Source organism: Chiloscyllium punctatum, chromosome 1, assembly GCF_047496795.1.
Source record: "Chiloscyllium punctatum isolate Juve2018m chromosome 1, sChiPun1.3, whole genome shotgun sequence".
Taxonomy (NCBI): domain Eukaryota; kingdom Metazoa; phylum Chordata; class Chondrichthyes; order Orectolobiformes; family Hemiscylliidae; genus Chiloscyllium; species Chiloscyllium punctatum.
Genome location: NC_092739.1, coordinates 122,198,556 through 122,212,814, shown reverse-complemented (window position 1 = coordinate 122,212,814; position 14,259 = coordinate 122,198,556). Strand labels below are relative to the sequence as shown.

At 39.7% G+C, this 14,259-nt stretch overlaps 1 protein-coding gene across 4 annotated transcripts in view; it reads right to left on the bottom strand.

Annotated features, from left to right (window-relative positions):
- cntfr (ciliary neurotrophic factor receptor) overlaps nucleotides 1-14,259 on the bottom strand; it is a 375,848-nt gene that overhangs the window by 277,616 nt on the left and 83,973 nt on the right. The window lies entirely within an intron of this gene.

The following is a 14,259-nucleotide window of genomic DNA, read 5'->3' as shown; positions in this document are numbered from 1 at the left end:
GTCGGATTTTACCTTTACTTTCCACATTAGTATTTTGCTTTCCATCTTGAATCTATCCCCAAAATTTCTTTCACCTACCCAAATTGGATCCCTTCACCCCCTTGTTAATTGAAACCCCCTCTGTATATCTCTAATTATGTGGTTGCTGAGCACACTAGTTCCAGCATGTTTCAGGTGCAGACTGCCCAAACAGCATGGTGGCTCAGTGGTTAGCACTGTTGCCTCAGAGCACCAGAGACATGAGATCAATTCCAGCCTTGGGTGACTGTCTGTGTGGAGTTTGCACATACTTCCCGGACTTACATGGGCTTCTGCCAGGTAGTCCAATTTCCTCCCACAGTCCAAAGAAATGCAGATTAGCTGGACTGACGTTACTAAATTATCCTGTGGGGTTATGGGGTGGGGTACAGATCTTGGTGGGATGGTGTGAAGACCCAATGGACAGTATGGCCATTATTTGCACAATAAGGGCTCTATCCCACTTTCTCAATGCCAGAACTTGTCAGCTGAAGGAGCTCTTTTTCTCCTCCTTCCTCCCGAGTGACCGTGGCAAGTTACTGGCAGGCTGGGAAACAGCTACCTTGGCTTGCAAATCCAAAACAGAGGATTACAGCAGTTTTTAACTGGCCTCCTTGGTCATTCAAGTTACTTACATGACCAGTGCAAAGGGATTTGGATCCTACAGGACGATGGGGTGATGCTAGAATCTCAATCAAGCATCACCTTTCAGGAATTTAACTGCTCATGTGCACCCATGCCTGACTCCACTTGTCTGGGAAAATCTTGGTGTTTTCTCTCGAATTCAAAATGTTAATAATGCATGATGTGATTGATGTACTAAAAGTGACATAATAAAGTCAATGTAGAAAAATTCCCTTTGATGGCAAAAGTTTTTTTGAAGCAAGTCTAGGATTGAAAATTAGCAGTACCTTTCACACAAAAGACAAATGAAAATCCATTGTTGTCCTCCTCCGGCATGTGTGTGGATACTGGGCCGGTTGGAAGTTAAGACTGAGATAGATTTTTGCTGGTTGGGTGTACTGACCCAAAATACAGGAAAATTAAACGGAGAAAGATTTGCCCTGAGTTGAATGAAAAGTGTCTTAAGGCTGACTGACTCCCATTCCACTATTTTCATCCTAGTTTAATGTCTCAAGTTCCTTTACAAACAACTAAGAAAATATTTACTCCAAAAGCACAATACTTTGAAGATTGGACATCAAAAATAAAAGCAGAAACTGCTAGAAATATTCTACAGATTTAGTAGAATATGTGGAAAAATAAACAATATTAACGTTTGAAGTCATAATCTTGAGTTTCTTTATAATTATATTATCTTTTTGCTCCTGTAACAAAGTATGAGCATTAGCGTAATTACATATTCTCTTCCTTGTACTATTTGTCCTCTTCCTCGTACTCTCCTCTGATTCTGGAGTACCATCAACTCACTCAGGCTTACCCATTGAACACGTGGATGGCAGTAAACTCTTTGGGATAATGAATATTCATTAGAACTGTCAAAAGGTCAACTTAACAACGGAAATTTCAACATTTTTAGCATTTGCTTTTGTACATGTGGATAATGGGTATTGATATGTTCACAAACGGGTTATTCCATGCAATGTGAGCCTACCACGAGTCACCTCCTCATGAAAAGAGATTCAACTTGAGTTGGAACAACTTGGTCTGATTATAGCTTCACACAACATTGTTCTCATCCTCTTATGCCACACTGAAAATTGCATCCACACTTATGATAGGATGATCAGAAAACAATTTCCTTAACCAAATCAGAACACTATTACTAATTGAGAACTGGCTAACACAAAATTGAACCAAGATTCAACAAGGGACCTAATGGTCTTTATGACACAGCAATTCATTTGCTTGAAGATAATCAAGTTAAGAAACCCAAAATATAATTGCATTTTACAAATGGTGGAGGTAAGGGGAAACAGGGAAGAGGCACAGGGAGTGATGGAATATTAACAGGAACAGCAAAGATTAAACAATGCACTGAATGCCAATTCTGCTTCTCTCTCCACCGATGCTGCCAGTCCTGTTGAGATTCTCCAGTACATTCCATTTTAATTTGTTTCAGATCTTGAACACCCGCAGTTCTTCATTTCATTTTATTAAACCATGATCACTCACTTAGCAACATCAGTTAAATAACGGCACGGTGGCACAGTGGTTAGCACTGCTGCCTCACAGCTCCAGAGACCTGGGTTCAATTCCCGACTCAGGCGACTGACTGTGTGGAGTTTGCACGTTCTCCCCGTGTCTGCGTGGGTTTCCTCTGGGTGCTCCGGTTTCCTCCCACACTCCAAAGATGTGCAGGTCAGGTGAATTGGCCATGCTAAATTGCCCGTAGTGTTAGGTAAGGGGTAGATGTAGGGGTATGGGTAGGTTGCGCTTCGGCGGGGCGGTGTGGACTTGTTGGGCCGAAGGGCCTGTTTCCACACTGTAAGTAATCTAATCTAAACTCCTTTGGTGCTTTTACTCTTTCAAAATATAGAACACTACACATACACTGCACATGACAGAGAATTGAGCATGGAAATGTCAATGCATATGCAATAGCATTGAAACAGAAAATACTAGAAATACACTCAGGTAAGGCAGCAGCTGAAGAGTAATGTTTCAATTTGATGACGCTGCTTGACTTGTAGAGGCTTTCTAGTATTTCTGATTTTTTTAAAAACCTCAGCTTTCCAGCCTCAGCAATATTTTAGTTTTGTAATAGTGCTTGAGGCTCATAGCAGAAAAACAAAATCACAGCACCAGTATTTGTTGAGTCTATTTGGCCACACACACATTCAGTGAGCTTAAACAGTGAAGAACAGTGAAGTTTCAATGCAATTCAAGTGGAATTGCAGATTTTAAAAATATTGTTAAATTATTCTTGCCTGCGGTTGGATTCCAAGAATGTTAGTCTATCTTCCAAAACTTTTGCTCTTGGAACCCACGAGCATTTCCAAGAAAAGGTCAATCGATGCTATGATCATAATCAACATTCCTTTCCAATGCACAGAACTCCAAGGTCGATGTGCAGCCATCAGTTCTGGAAGAGTGACCGTGTGGCCTTGCAGCTTACAGGGAACTTTGATCAAAATTCGACATGGGAACCCTGGCCAATCTTCCCTTTCTTTTAAATTCATTCGTAGAATGAGGGTATCATGGTTGGACCAGTGCTTATTGCCCATTCCTATTGCCCTTGAGAAGGTGGTGGTGACTTGCCTTCTTGAACTGCTGTAGTCCATTTGATATATGTGGATTGACCCACAATATCATTCGGCAGAGAATTCCAAGATATTAACCCAGTGACAATGAACAAATAGCGATATATTTTCAAATCAGGAGAGAGTGGGTGATTTGGAAGGGAACTTGCAGAGGTGGTGTTCCCATGGGGAGGTAGTGGCAATGTCATTGGCCTAGTAATCAGAACCCCAGGCTACTCTGGGGGCATGGGTTGAAATCCCATTATGGCAGATGGTGAAATTTTAATTCAACGTTTTTAAAAAACTAGTCTAATGATAACCATGTATCATTCATCAAGGGTTATAAAAACCTAAGCGGTATACTAATGTCTTTTAGGGAAGGAAACCAGCCATCTTCATCTGGTCTGTTCTACATTTGACCTCCACACCCATATGAATATGGTTGACTTTCAACTGACCTCCAGGCAATTAATGATGGGCAACAAATGCTGGACTGGCCCGTGGCAGCCACATCCCATGAACAAATACAATTTTTCTGTTTCTGTCACTCTTGCCCTTCTAGTTGGAAGTGATTGCGGGCTTGGAAAGTGCTGTCTAAGGAGCCATGGTGAATTTCTGCAGTTCATCTTGTAGATAGTGCATATTGAGCTACTCTGCTCAGTGGTAAAAGGACTGAATGTTTGTAACTATGATACCAATCAAGGGGTTGCTTTGTCTTGTTGGTGTCAACATCTTGGAGTATCATTGGACTTGCACTCATCCACTGGATTAGTGGTGCTGGAAGAGCACAGCAGTTCAGGCAGCATCCAACGAGCAGCGAAATTGACGTTTCGGTTTATTCCTGATGAAGGGCTTTTGCCCGAAACGTCGATTTCGCTGCTCGTTGGATGCTGCCTGAACTGCTGTGCTCTTCCAGCACCACTAATCCAGTATTTGGTTTTCAGCATCTGCAGTCATTGTTTTTACCTTGCACTCATCCAGACAAGTGAAGAGTATTCCATCGCACTCTTGATGTGTACCTTGATGGGCATTGAGATCAACTCTTGCAATCTATGCCCACCTAAAGAAAAGTAATTTGTAAAGATTTACCATTTTTAAAATAGATCATTAAGAGTTAACAAAAGAGATATTGTCTCAGTGTATCCATTACAGTTAATGTTTTCTTTTAGAATTCTGACTCGATTGTTCATGATATACTCCCTCTGCTGCACTATTTCCTATTGGCCTCTCCCTATTTCTTCCGATGAAACCACCCTTAGATATTGGTTTCACTTTCATAATCTCTTTCAAAGTGGGTTTCAAGTGTATCCTATTTTGAAAGCAAACAAGTTTTATTTTCTTGTAGCAGTGCTCCGAAAGTACTGGCCTCCCAAGCTCTTCCCATCAACATCTGACAGGGCCATTAGGATTCTATTCCCATAGCCCAGACCTTTCACTGCAAATTACTCAGTCAATCCATTAAAACCGGAGCATGTTATTTAGCTAATGCCCTTTGCAAAGTTAAAGATTGGTAAAAATATTAAATCAAAGCCAACCATGGTCTTGGTGACTTAAAATAATTTAAGGTGTAGAAAAGGAAACGAGCATTTTGTAACATGATTTGGAGATGCTGGTGTTGGACTGGGGTGTACAAAGTTAAAAATCACACAACACCAGGTTATAGTCCAACAGGTTTAATTGGAAGCACACTAGCTTTCGGAGCGACGCTCCTTCAATCACCTGATGAAGGAGCATCACTCAGAAAGCTAGTGTGCCTCCAATTAAACCTGTTGGACTATAAGCTGGTGCTGTGTGATTTTTAATTTTGTAACATGTTTGTCAACTAAGAGTTGCAATAAAATGTATTATTTGGTAGGATGCAAAACACATACCTCCTTTTTTTTTGTCCCCCCATTCCTTTTTGGAAGGTGCTCTCTTGAAGGAATATTATTCTACAGACTCCAACAAAAATCCAAAACCACGTAGAGCAAAAATGGCAGGAGTTTGTGGGTATAATTGAGGACACAGTACAGAGGTTCATCCCCAAGAAAAGAAAGATTATCCGGGGAGGGATTAGACGGCCATGGCTGACAAAGGAAGTCAGGAAATGTATCAAAGAAAAAGGGAGATCCTATAAAGTGGCCAAGAACACTGGGAAATCAGAAGATTGGGAAGGCTACAAAAACAAACAGAGGATAACAAAGAGAGAAATAAGGAAGGAGAGGATCAAATATGAAGGTAGGCTAGCCAGTAATATTAGAAATGATAGTAAAAGTTTCTTTCAATACATAAGAAACAAATGACAGGCAAAAGTAGACATTAGGCCACTTCAAACTGATGCTGGAAGGCTAGTGATGGGAGATAAGGAAATAGCTGGAGAACTTAATAAGTACTTTGCGTCAGTCTTCACAATGGAAGACATGAGTAATATCCCAACAATTAAAGGGAGTCAGGGGGCTGAGTTGAGTATGGTTGCCATTACAACAGAGATAGTGCTAGAAAAGCTAAAAGGTCTTAAAATTGACAAATCTCCTGGCCCCGATGGGCTACATCCTAGAGTTCTGAGGGAGGTGGCTGAGGAAATAGTGGAGGCATTGGGTGAGATCTTTCAAAAGTCACTGGAGTCAGGGAAAGTCCCGGATGATTGGAAGACTGCTGTTGTAACCCCATTGTTCAAGAAAGGATCGAGACAAAAGATGGAAAATTATAGGCCAATTAGACTAACATTGATTGTTGGTAAAATTCTAGAATCCATCGTTAAGGATGAGGTTTCTAAATTCTTGGAAGAGCAGGGTCGGATTAGAACAAGTCACCATGGATTTAGTAAGGGGAGGTCATGCCTGACAGACCTTTTAGAATTCTTTGAAGAGGTGACAAGTAGGTTAGACCAGGGAAACCCAGTGGATGTGGTCTATCTAGACTTCCAAAAGGCCTTTGATAAGGTGGCACACGGGAGGCTGCTGAGTAAGGTGAGGGCCCATGGTGTTTGAGGTGAGCTACTGGCATGGATTGAGAATTGGCTGTCTGACAGAAGACAGAGAGTTGGGATAAGAGGTTCTTTTTCGAAATGGCGGTGTCCCAAGCGGTGTCCCACAGGGTTCAGTGTTGGGGCTGCAGCTGTTCACGTTATATATTAATGATCTGGATGAAGGGAATGGGGGCATTCTAGCGAAGTTTGCCAATGATACAAAGATAGGTGGACAGACAGGTAGTACTGAGGAAGTGGGGAGGCTGCAGAAGGATCTAGACAGTTTGGGAGAGTGGTCCAGGAAATGGCTGATGAAGTTCAATGTGAGCAAATGCCTGGTCTTGCACTTTGGAAAAAAGAATACAAGCATGGACTACTTTCTAAACAGTGAGAAAATTCATAAAGCCAAAGTACAAAGGGATCTGGGAGTGCTAGTTAAGGATTCTCTAAAGGTAAACATGCAGGTTGAATCCGTGATTAAGAAAGCGAATGCAATGTTGTCATTTATCTCAATAGGGTTGGAATATAAAAGCAGCTATGTGCTACTGAGACTTTATAAAGCTCTGGTTAGGCCCCATTTGGAGTATTGTGTCCAGTCTTGGGTCCCACACCTCAGGAGGGACATACTGGCACTGGAGCGTGTCCAGCGGAGGTTCACACGGATGATCCCTGGAATGGTAGGTCTAACATACGAGGAACATCTGAGGATCCTAGCATTGTACTCATTGGAGTTTAGAAGGTTAAGGGGAGATCTAATAGAAACTTACAAGATAATACATGGCTTGGAAAGGGTGGACGCTAAGAAATTGTTTCCGTTAGGCGAGGAGACTAGGATACGTGGACACAGCCTTAGAATTAGAGGGGGTAAATTCAGAACAGAAATGCGGAGACATTTCTTCAGCCAGAGAGTGGTGGGCCTGTGGAATTCATTGCCGTGGAGTGCAGTGGAGGCCGGGACGCTAAATGTCTTCAAGGCAGAGATTGATAACTTCTTGATGTCACAGGAATTAAGGGCTACGGGGAGAATGCGGGTAAATGGAGTTGAAATGCCCATTCCTGAAGAAGGGCTGATGCCCAAAATGTCGATTCTCCTGTTCCTTGGATGCTGCCTGACCTGCTACGCTTTTCCAGCAACACATTTTCAGCTTTGAAATGCCCATCAGCCATGATTAAATGGCGGAGTGGACTCAATGGCCTTACTTCCACTCCTATGTCTTATGGTCTTATGGACCTGAAGTGCAGAGACATCAATGTTGAACCGAGTTTTATTGTCCATTAATGTCCATTCACATGCACGTACCATGGGTCACTTGGATAGGAGCCAGCAGTAAAACTCTGGCCTGTTCCCAGTTTCCTTTGCTAAGGGTGTGGAAGCTGATTGGTGCACACCACTATTGCACCACCTGACAGTTAATTCAGAGTCTGGCAACCAATCCAGAGAAGCATCTGCTCTGTGCAGCTCACTCACAAAAAGCTTTTAAATCACCCTGTTCAGACATATCATGACATCCCTCCAGGGCAGGTGGGACCAGATGTCCCAGGGTAGGGACATTTACCACCACACCGCAGTTACATATTGGCTTAACCAGGACAGTGGATAATTAAGTCTAGACTGAGTCATTAAAATTAAAAGGGTCATCAGATGTTTTCAAACTGCTCAGTATGAGATGAGCTCAGTTTCATTTTAAGAAAAATGTGTCATGATGGACACAACCAACTTTTAGAATAACTGATGTCATATTGTACACTCACACATAACATGAAATAGTGAAACTGAAAAACAGGGACTTCATTATCTCTCTGACTTAATTCAGAATTACATTGTATACAACATTTACATCTGATTTTGTTAATACCACATTCAAAACTGACACCACGTAGCTGGACCTGGAGAATTATCAGTGCATGTAGTTTGTCCACTTGCTGAGAGTCAAATACAAAATTATCCATTAATATATAATTGTACAAATTCATGTAATTTGTGCTTTAATCCATTTCAGTTTTGATCCTTTTTGTTCCAATTACAGAATCCCCACTTGCAGAAGAACTGTTTCTTCATCTGAGCCTCGCTTATACACAATATTTAGGTGCAATTGTGCTCACATGCCAGTCCAATTCATGCACCAATTGACATCAGGCATTGCTGAGAAAAATGAAATGTTTATTGTTTATACATTGTTATTAGTAATACAAGTAAATATATTATGGAGAATTTTGGCCAAGTGTTGATTCTGATAGCATACACGAGAGTGGCGTAGGACTTTAATTAACAGTGAATTAAACCTGAATATCTTGTACGTATGAGTAAGTCAAAGACACAGGAATTCTTTTTTATCCTAAAAGGCACTGTTTCTTCCCCTGAAGTCAATTAAAAATCTAAAACTTCCTCCAACAAAATCAATGCACATTCTAATGGCACAATAGTAATTCTGTCAGTGTCAGTAAAATTCAGCAACCTAATTCAATCAATGGGATTCATCAGCATTATCCGTAGGTGCAACCATTGGATAGGAATAAAAATATGTATTTTTCATAGGATGCAGGTATCACCGGCAAGGCCAACAGTTGTCACCCAATTCTAAATTCCCTTAAAATGATTTTGAAGTCAACCACATTCTTGTTTGTCTGGAGTCACACATCGACCAAGATCATGTAAGGACAACAGATTTCCTTCTCCAAGAGGAACAGTGAACCAGGTGGGTTTTCACAATTGACAGTAAATACATGATTGTCATTAGTCTTCCTTTTAATTCCAGACTGAATTTAAATTTCACCATCTACCATGGAGGGGTTTGAATCCCTGTTCCTAGAATATTGGCTTGGACTTTTGAATTACAAGAGGAGCTACATTACAGCAATATCATTATTGATTTAGTTATTGGTTTGGGCCATTCTCACCTTTTCTTATTACTCCAAACCAACATTTGAAGCTCACTTAGTCCACTTTTAAAAATTTAATCTGTGCAAGTGATTTCTCACACTCTGCCACACTATTTGAAGTGGATACTCCATTTACATATGTAATTGATGCTCTGATGAATTATTACAAATTGCAGGGAAAGTTCACCCTGACACACTTTGGAAAGTTAAAAAATCGCTTCCACTACAAAGACCCAAAAGTATATTTGTGCAGGAATTGGATTTCATTGAATTAAACTTACAGATATAATGTCATGGGCCAATTTTCACACATAAAGGGCCTATTTGACTTGAGCATACCAGCACCAGATTAGGCGTTACAGGGAGGATTAGAATTCCTTATTACCCATGATCACACCATATCTAACCCATCTAAAATCCCAGTGCCATTTCAACCTTCTTCAAATGACATTATTTTAGAGCTCCTGTTAGCAAGAAAAATAGCCCAATATACATTTTCAAGAAAGGACATGCATTATTAATTACATTTATATTGCTTTATAGTCAACTTCCTTTGATGTCTCAAGGATGTGAAATAAGATTGTAAAAGTAGGAGCAGAAGTAGGCCATTCAGCCCTTCAAGTCTACTTCAAGGAGATCACGGTTGATCTGATAAGACTCAACTCAATTTTCCTGCCTTTCCCCTTGATTTCCTGACCGAATGAACAATCTTTCAGCTTATATGTCTATACATTGTGTATAGGAGTTAGAACCCTAAAGCAACCTTGTGATGATGTCATGGTGCTACAGTTCACTTGACATAAATATCACAGCAAGTGGAGCTGGAACACTCTGAAAGAAGATTACACTAGAACACTCGACAAGACTAAGAGCATATGGACTTAAAAACAGGAAGATAGATAGACTTGCTGCAACTGAAGTCAGAACCTCTTACAGTTTTGATATAGACTAAATATTGTGGCACATGGTAAGACATATAAAAAATTTGTTACTTAGAAATCTAAGCTTGAAGAGATCCCAACTGTACCGTCTCCCCAGCCAATCTGTTAAAAAAAACAAATTCATACAGTGACTTTTGTTTGAGCTGAAAAATGTGTTACTGGAAAAGCGCAGCAGGTCAGGCAGCATCAAAGGAGCAGGAGAATCGACGTTTCGGTCATAAGCCCTTCTTCGGGAGGGCTTATGCCCGAAATGTCAATTCTCCTGCTCCTTTGATGCTGCCTGACCTGCTGTGCTTTTCCAGCAACACATTTTTCAGCTCTGATCTCCAGCATCTGCAGTCCTCACTTTCTCCTAGTGACTTTTGTTTGTCATTTATGTAAATGATTTGGATCAAAATTTAGGAAGTAAGTTCGTAGATGACACCAAAATTGGTGGTATAGTCAACAATGAAGAATGTTATCTAAGATTACAAAGGAGAGCAAAATGGCCTAATGATATTACCACTGGACTGTTAGTCCAGAGACCCAGGCAATTTTCTGGGTAGCCAGGTTCAAATTCTACCATAACAGATGTTAGAATTTGAATTCAACACAAATCTGGAAATAAGAGTCCAATTACACCCTCATCCTGTGATTGAGTTTAAAAAGACAGATTTAGGTCAATGGGCTGGGGAGTGGCAGATGGAATGTAATTTGGATAAATGTGAAGACTTTCATTTTGGTAAAACAAATGAGGGCAGGACTTATACAGTTAATGGTAGGGCCTTGGGCAGTGTTGTAGAACACAGAGACTTAGGGATTCAGATACATAATTTTTTGAAATTTGCATCGCATTTATAGATGGTGGGTAAGAAGGCCTTCAGCGCTCAGACCTTTCAGTATAGACATTGGGATGTTATGTTGAGGTTTCACAGGACATTGGTGAGGCCTCTCCTGGAGTGCTGTGTCCAGATCTGGTGACCCTGTTAGAGGAAGGATATTATTAAACTGGAGAGAGAGTTCAGAAAAGATTTACCAGGATGTTGCTAGGAATGGAGGGTAAGAAGGAGATGTTGGATAGGCTGGGACTTTTTTCACAGGAGCGTAGGAGGTTAAGGGGTGACATAGAAGTTCATAAAATCTTGAGGGTCTGTTTCCATATTGTATGACTCTTTGATGCATCAAAACACAATCATAAATCAAAAGTTATTATTTTCTTTTGTATTCTTTAGTTAATTAAGTCTTTAGGAAAACAAATTGGATTAACTTTCCAAATCCTGTACATGTTGGGTTAGATTGAATATCCCTGAATTGAGGAAGATTTTAATTCCTTATCTGTTTTTGTTCCTGAATTATTATTATGCATGGGGGCCATAAAATAGCAGGCCAATTGTATGAAAAGTGTTTCACATGTTGCTAATAAATCTTGTAGGTCTTAAGTTTTAATTCTTAAGATATCAAATATGATTGCTGTTACTCTTCTGTCATTAATGAATTTCAAATTTCTTTGCATTTACTGATTACATTGTAAAAGTGAATCATTTCCCTCTAGAGACGTGAAAGAAAGCCTCCTCCTTTAGTTGCAAAAGACACCTTAATTGAGCTGCTATACATCACCAGATCAAGCAGAAGAATCTCAGTATTTGCAGCATTACTTTAATAGCTCCCCCAACAGGCCATCACAGATACATCAGGATAAGACCACACCTAGTGGATCTGGATTACAACCTGATTTTTGACTGTTCCGATGAACTCACACCTGGGTTTGGAGTAACAAATCTCCAGCCATTTATTCTTAATCTACTACTAAAATCAGTAACTAAGTTCTGTAAAATAATGCTGTCAACTCTACACTGAGGACAATGTATCCCAATTGATTTACAATGAAAGCAGAAAACATAGAAAAAAAAATGTTCTTTAGTGAAGTGGTTTAATGTGAACACCTTTAGCCAGAACTTTGACCTGCTGTTAGCATTAGTAAATGAGAAGTTGACAGATTTGTTTTGTAGTGCAATCAAACAATGCTTTGATTCCCTATTTCTAGATTTTACTTTGGATGCTACAATACCTGTTGCCTGTGGCTTTTCAAAGCAAATATCCAAGACAGTCTTTTTCAATGAGCACATCATAGGAACATATTTCCAGCACACTGTGTAGCTCACAGGAGAGCATTTCTAGATACCTGTACTATGCAAAAAAGTGGGGTAGTTATTTTATATCAAATCAATCAAAATTAATGAACAACACAATTATTTGATGCTGAAAGACTGATTCGCATGAGCATTTGGGTATTTTGAATGAGAAGTTAATATCTGTTATTGTTGATAATCACAGTCTGTAGCTACTTATGTCACAATTTGAGGTTAGACAAATCAAATTTTCGCTGGTGATGGTATCACAAGCTGAAGACTATAGTCAAGAACACAACTTGTGTCTTATTACATGTAACTTAAATTGTTAATACTAAACCTCTTATTTTATGGAATAATATGCCCTTTTTTTATTATGGCAACCAACCATCTTATTATAATAAGATTACTACAATCCTTCTAGCCTACTAAGATATTTACAATGTTGATGGTCATTAAGACTCTAACTCACAACAATTATCTTGAATTGTCATCAAAATAATGTCTCACAAAATGTTCTGATGCAATTAATCTGTGACTGCAATATGCATGTTTTAGTTTTAATTATATCCCTAATTATACTTAATTATATCTAACGTTATTTAACATCTTGACATCAATATATTGTAAACAAATTCAAAGCTTTAATGGAGTTTGATATTCAAAATTCATCACTTAACATTTATTCATTAGCACTGACAGACATTTAGCAATAGTATTACATGTTGGGGAGAACAAAAGAGAAATAAGAGATGAAAATACCAACTTAAAAATTTACATTTTAAATCCAAGAATGATTTGCTGTCTGAAGATATGAGATTCTGGCATCTCAAATTGTTTTCTTTCTAAGCAAAGCAGATTGATTGGCATTCCATTAACAATTATCACATTGTTAAAAATGTATTTAGACAGCAAATCACCAGTGCGTACTTCCTCTGCTGAGTTTAATGGATAATTGAAGTGCAAATCCAGCAAGTTCTTAAAAATAGAAGGGAGGCCAAGTGTGTGATGATGTTTATACAAAGTGTAAAAACCAGCAAGATCTGGAGATTTGCAACTCAAGATGCAACTTTTAAATCTCTGAATTTACTGGCAGATTTGTAGTTGATTAATAATTATCATTGCTAGAATACTGTTAGTGTTCTAGCAAGATCTAGCTCCAACTCAGCCAAAGTTAAAAATACACAACACCAGGTTATAGTCCAACTGGTTTAATTGAAAGCACTAGCGTTCGGAGCGCTGCTCCTTCATCAGGTGGTAAAGGAGCGGTGCGCCGAAAGCTATTGCTTCCAACTTAAACCTGATGGACTATAACCTGGCGTTGTGTGATTTTTAACTTTGTACATCCGAGTCCAACACCGGCATCTCCAAATCACAACTCAGCCAAATTAGTCATGAGAATGTTCACCTTTAATTCAGCTACTAAACCTCCCAGCAGGTGTAGCAAAAGGTCTATAATCATTTTATGCCATTGACTTTACTGTTGATTTCAACAGTATATGCCAATCTGTATGTGGTGAGGTTGTCCATTATTCATTAGATTCTGCAAAACAGTCACATTGGACTCCTTTTTAAATTCACTCGTGAGACAAAGGCATTACTAGCTGGCCAGCATTTTATTATCCACCCTGAGCTGCCCTTGAGAAAGTGGTGGTCAGCTGCCTTCATGAACCATTGTAGTCCATGTGCTGTAGGTCGATCCACAATACTGTCAAGGAGGGAATTCTAGGATTTTGACCAAATGCCAAAGAAGGAATGGCAATATATTTCCAAGTCAGAACAGTGAACGACTTAAAGAGGAATTTGCAAGTGGTGGTGTTCCCAAGTTTCTGTTGTCCTTGTCCTTTTAGATGGAAGTAGACATTGTTTTGGAAGGTGCCGTCTCACGAGCTCTGGCAAATTTCTGCAATGCACGTTGTACATGCTGCATCAGCTCCTTATTAATGTAGTGGCAAGTATCCTTATCCGTCACGCTTAAAACCAGAGTTCTATTCCCTGATGGGGAGTATGTGCTATGTCTGCTGTTATAGGGCATCAGCAGATGTTTATTTATGTTGTGTCAATCAAGCGGGCTGCTCTGTCCTGGAGGTAGTCAATCTTCTTGAGTGCTGTGGGGATTATTCTATCACACTCTTGACTTGTGTATTGGACAAAATTTGGGA